The sequence below is a fragment of the Capsicum annuum genome, chromosome 7 (genome assembly GCF_002878395.1).
Source record: "Capsicum annuum cultivar UCD-10X-F1 chromosome 7, UCD10Xv1.1, whole genome shotgun sequence".
Lineage (NCBI taxonomy): Eukaryota > Viridiplantae > Streptophyta > Magnoliopsida > Solanales > Solanaceae > Capsicum > Capsicum annuum.
Genome location: NC_061117.1, coordinates 590,547 through 596,122, shown reverse-complemented (window position 1 = coordinate 596,122; position 5,576 = coordinate 590,547). Strand labels below are relative to the sequence as shown.

At 31.4% G+C, this 5,576-nt stretch overlaps 1 protein-coding gene and 1 long non-coding RNA gene across 3 annotated transcripts in view; one reads left to right on the top strand and one right to left on the bottom strand.

The window, feature by feature from the left end:
- LOC107877497 overlaps nt 1-5,576 on the bottom strand; it is a 57,692-nt gene that overhangs the window by 24,719 nt on the left and 27,397 nt on the right. The window lies entirely within an intron of this gene.
- On the top strand, nt 15-1,296 carry LOC124899978. The gene is made up of 2 exons (XR_007057518.1): nt 15-149; nt 1,144-1,296. It is a non-coding gene; the product is annotated as an uncharacterized LOC124899978 (long non-coding RNA).

Here is a 5,576-nt window from a genome sequence, read left to right as displayed (position 1 = left end):
TGAAAAATGTTTTTTGGAATGTGTTAGAGGATGCAAAGGTCAAAAACCTGATTGTGATATACTTTGTTATAAAGTATGTAATGATGATTATCCAATGGATTATTGCAATCTTAATTGTGCAATTAACAAATGTGGAAGTTTAATTAAAGGTATATTTTTTTTTAGGGATTTTTAGGGTTTAATTACATTTTTTTTAGTCGATGATGTGTCAGAAATGGTCTCTTCGTCTCAGAAAAATGAAGGTAAGGTATTTCGCTTTGTGAAATTAATTGCAGTGGTTATATTGTTCTTGTAGGGTTCTGAGAGATCGAGATCGATTTTAGGGTTGATTATAAATGTTATTCGAGTTATGTGGTGTTTTTCACGCCACAATATCGATTAAGAATAAATTAAACGCGATATCTGGGACTGGGAGATTGACTTATGACCTATTATACCTTCTTTTAGAGTTTTTTAGGCTTTTAATTACATTTTTTTTTGTTAGTGTTGTGTCGGAAATAGTCTCTTCGTCTTACAAAAATAAAGGTAAGGTACTCCGCCTTGTGAGATTATACTAATTATATGTTGTTCTTTTAGGGTTTTGAGAGGTTGAGATCGATTTTATGATTGATTATAAATGTTATTCGAGTTATGTGGTTCTTTTCACGCCACATATCTGGGGCTGGAAGATCGACTTTATGACCCGTTATAAATGTTTGAATAAATCTTAAAGAATTTTTAATATATGAGGTACATCAATTTTTGGTCTAATATATAAATGCGCTTTTATCCGGGGGTCTATCAGAAACAACCTTTCTACTTTTTCGGAAGTAGCGGTATAGACTGCGTACATTTTACCCTCCCCAGACCCTGGTGGGAATTCACTGGGTTTGTTGTTGTTGTTGTTGTATATAAATGCGCTTTGAGTTGCGTATATGATGTTTTCGTAGGAGATCGGTAAAAAAAAAAAAAAAAACTCAAGAGATAGGTAAATAAAACTTTGGATCGGAGTATGTTTTTTTATATGATATTAATGTTTTTTATTTAATTTGTTACTGATCATATGAGATCATTTCCGACTTATAATTGTATCTTTTTTTATTATTATTTATTTAATTATTCTTCGATTTACTACTAACATATTTAATTATTTGTTTTATGCAGATGACAAACAATGGAAAGGTTGCATGAATAATTGTTCCAACAATTATTGCAAAAATTAGAGCTTTGTTTAATGATTTTAATTTTGTAAAACCAAATCTAATCTGTGAAATTATTGTCAAAGTTTTAATAATAGATGTTTTTTTTCCTTGATTCTATATTTGGATTAATATTCAGGATTTAATTTCCTTTTACAAAAAGAAAAAAATTAAGAAAAGTTTAAGTGGCATTTTGCAATTAGAAAATATTATAAATGAAAATGTTTATTAAACCTTGATTATTTATAATGTTAACTTATTAAAACTATAGGGAAAAAAAATACAAATATTGAGAGTTTAGATGTACTAAGCGCATAAAATAGCTTATTCTAAAATCGCACGGATACAATATCTAATTATAACTATATGTGTATGTATATGTTGTTAATTGTATATGTTTGTGTGCCCGATTGTACGTATGTACCTGTGGACAATGACGGTTAGAATTTTTAGATACACATATACATGTAAATATAAGTGCATAAACGCTATAAAGTTTCATAATCTCGTTATGTTATGTATTTTTCAAAATATCACTATAAAGTGGGCGGAGTTCACTAGTTCGGCTAATTTTTCAATAAAAAATAAATCATATACGAAAATACACGAATACATATGAAATTTCTTTCATTGTCAAAGGAGAAAAAAAAAGATTCAAACGTAACATCCGATATCTGAATTTAGACTTTTTTTTATATTCAAAACTCGAAATCTCCAAATAAGGTAAAACATTTACTCCAATTTATGACTAATCTTCTCTTTAATTAGTAAAAAAAAATCAAATCAAATCATTTCAATCAACTGCATTTAATATTTATACAAATATATATTTATTGCCCTTAAAAATATGCCAACTGTTTAAATATATATCCTTTAATAATTTCCATACATATCTATATTTACCAAAAAATAAATCCATACATACCTAATTGATATATAAAATATTTTTTGCTTTTAATTCATTAACACATAGTACACCAACTATATATATAAGTCACATAAAGTGAGAACAAACAAGTTTATAAGTTAAAAAAAATAAAATGGCAAATTTTTTTTCTTTTATGAAATTTATGGTGATGATAATTATGATCACTAATTTACAATTAGTATATTGAAAATTATATCAACAATGTTTTAGGGATTGTATTAAAGCATGTTTTCAAAGTCCTGAATGTTATATCTCATGTGCAAGAGAATGTGAAACTTTTTCTTTAAATAATTTTTTATCACCAACAAATTATTGTAATCTTGGTTGTTCAATTGACAGATGTTTAAGTTTAATCCAAGGTATTATGAGATTTTTATTTGGTTATTTTTATTTAATTAAATCGTAACTGGTTATAGACGATCATTTTCTCCTTAGGACGACAGGTAAAATGTTATTGGTATATATATTTTTATGAGTAGTTGTATATTTTTTTTTTGGTTATATGAGGGGTGTATTTATAGTTCTCGGTATGAGTTTACATGAACTCGATAATTTTTGTTTGAATTTTTTTATATTAAGAATTTTGAAATTTGGTGTGTTGGTCTAGTTATTATATATTAGATGGGTGGAATTTACATCAATTAGCGATTAATTTTTTTTATTTTTTTTTTGTAATTTATTGGCTGTCTAGATAATAGTTTAAAGATTTCTTTTGAGCAAATTGAAAATCTTATGACAGGTGGTAGATCGTAATTTCGAATTTGTAAATTATATTATTACAAAAATCAATGAGTCTATTTTTTATTTTTTTTGTATGCAAGATCAAATATATATGAGCAAAGTTGGGAGATTGCGTAAATCAATTTTTAAAATTAAAATTATTATAAAAATTCATAAATTTCAAATTTTAAATCTTTCTATTTATAAATGAATCATTTTCATCTATTCAAATAGTAATTTGTCATTAACTCATATGATATCATATTTTCATCTAGGTTAATTGTAATTTTAATTTCTTATTATTATTATTATTTTTTTCTCCTATTTCACTATCATATTTATTTTGTGTATTTTATTATTATTATTATTATTATTATTTTGTACAGATGACAAACAATGGAATGGTTGCATGAAGGATTGTTTTGGAGATTACTGCAAAAAAGCTTAGAAAAAAAAATTATAATATTAATTAATGTAATATCATTAATTAATGTTGTAAATGAATCCCTAATAAATGTCATTGTTTGCCATATTTTTATAATATATGCTTTTCTTGAATCAGTATTTAAATAGATGTTGATTTCGTTGTTCCATCATTTTGAACATATAAAATTTAAATTTATAAGAGAAAATTTGGCTATTAAGTTTCTTTAAGTTTTTAATTAACAAAATGGTCTACTTTTATTTTCTCATTTGTCGGACAGATAACAGATTTGTCTATATATCTGTCGGACAGATAATAGATCTGTCGGATTGATAATTAATCTGTCTATATATCTGTCGTACAGATAATAGATCTGTCGGATTGATAATCAGTCAGTCTTATATATCTGTCGAATAGATAATATATCTGTCGAACGGATTGCTAATCAATCAGTCTTATATATCTGTCGGATAGATAATAGATCTGTCTTAAAAATAGGTCATCTCCCTAAATAAAAAAACTTATGGTCCATTTAATTAAAAAATAGACTTAAAAGGTGTATTTAACAAAGTTTGGAGAAAAATCGTGGTGGAAATGCGGTTGAAAGATGAAATGAGACAACAGAACGAGTGAAAGAAGTTACTGATGAGCAGAGGTAGAGGATGCCCTTTTAGTGGCCTCGTGCGGTACTCAAAAAAGACAAGCGCAGTAGATAGTGCCTTTCATAGAACGGTGCCTATGGGAAGTAAGGGCTAGAGGATGCTAATCACTAATAGAATCTACGGTCTCAGTTGGCTGAAACCTTTCGAATTGCTTCCGTTTTTGCTTCTACTAGAGCATAGCGCGAGCCTTGCACCCTTCAGCTGACGCTCTCGTTTGGCGCTGGTGCCTTGCTTCAGCGCTAAGGCTTTTATAGCTATGAAGTTGTTATTTCTGCTTTATAGCGTTGAAGTCGTTTTCTGCTTTCACTTCGGCCTTGTTAGATAGAGTCTCACTTTAAGGTCGAGTAGCTTCTTGGTCTCCAACACTCAATCGTCTGACAGTCGCCAACTTTCAAAGAGTTCTCAGACTAGAAGACATAGTTGATTAGATCCAGAAACCTCAGCAGCTCCTCGCATCCCCAACTACGAGTGCCACATAACATCACATTGTAGTAGGCATCTGTAAGAAAGCCGTGATGAATAGCGTCATCCCCAAGCACTGTCCGAACAAGTTCAGGCATGGTCCATTTCGGGGGTAATACCCTCCTGGCTTCATGCACACACCTGGTGTATTCATCACATACTTTAGAAAAGAATTTCTCAAAGTCAGGTGGAGCACTTTGCGCGTCGGACGCTTTTGAAGAACTAGTTAATGTGCTACTAGCGGAAGGGAAATAAATAGGATCCCTCCGCATAAATTCTAAATCTCTAAGCGTTGTATTACCAACAATTTGATAAAGGACGATTTGATTCATTAGTATGAGTTAAGTTCTTGTTATCAAGTAGGGATCCTACGGAATGGGAATCTCCGATATTGGAACCAATGATCGCTAACTTGCTCAAGTCGGTCTGATACTGGTTTTTCCGAGGCAGGGTAAAGTTAGTTTAATCAAATCTTCAATCAAAAGTGAGAAATCATAATATCGTATAATAAGCGTAGAAACTGTGGATCATAGACGGACATAACAAAGCTTGAGTGAGTGAGCTTAGTGACTTCTTTTCCGGGTTCACTCCGACACTCCTATAGCTAACCTGTCGCAGGAGATTTATTTATTTACAGGAAAAAAGGGAAGGGCATTGAAGACCAGGTCTTAGTCGGGCAGATGCCGACTTATACGATGAAACTTCCGGGGGCTTGACTCAATATCAGGAACCTACTTACTGGCTTGAAGGATCCTTAGCTTGCCTCCTTAGAGTATCCCAAGTGAGTCTTTCTTCTTGTCTCTGTCAGTAGGATGGCACAGGGCATATTTGGCTAGACGGAGAGATCAGAATATCCACACTCGATCTTCAGTCTACTTCAAAGGCAAGAGGGAGACAAAAAGCAAGACTTGCACACGCCTGACTCATTCACAAAGACTACTGTAAGGGCATGGCACCCCCGAAACCCGAACTACAATAAAAAAGGGGGAAAGCTCAATCGCCAATCGAGTCGACAAACCCGAAGTAAAGGATTCAACTCAGTTCAACTTACTTTGCTCGAGAGACCTAGGCTCATAGATAGAATCAGAGGCGGGGAATAGTGAAAGAAAGAGAAGAAGCGGGGTAGAGGAATAGGTCAACTCATCAGGCTCATAACCTGAAGATTGCAGTTTGAACTCTGGGAATAATTATTATTTGACTTG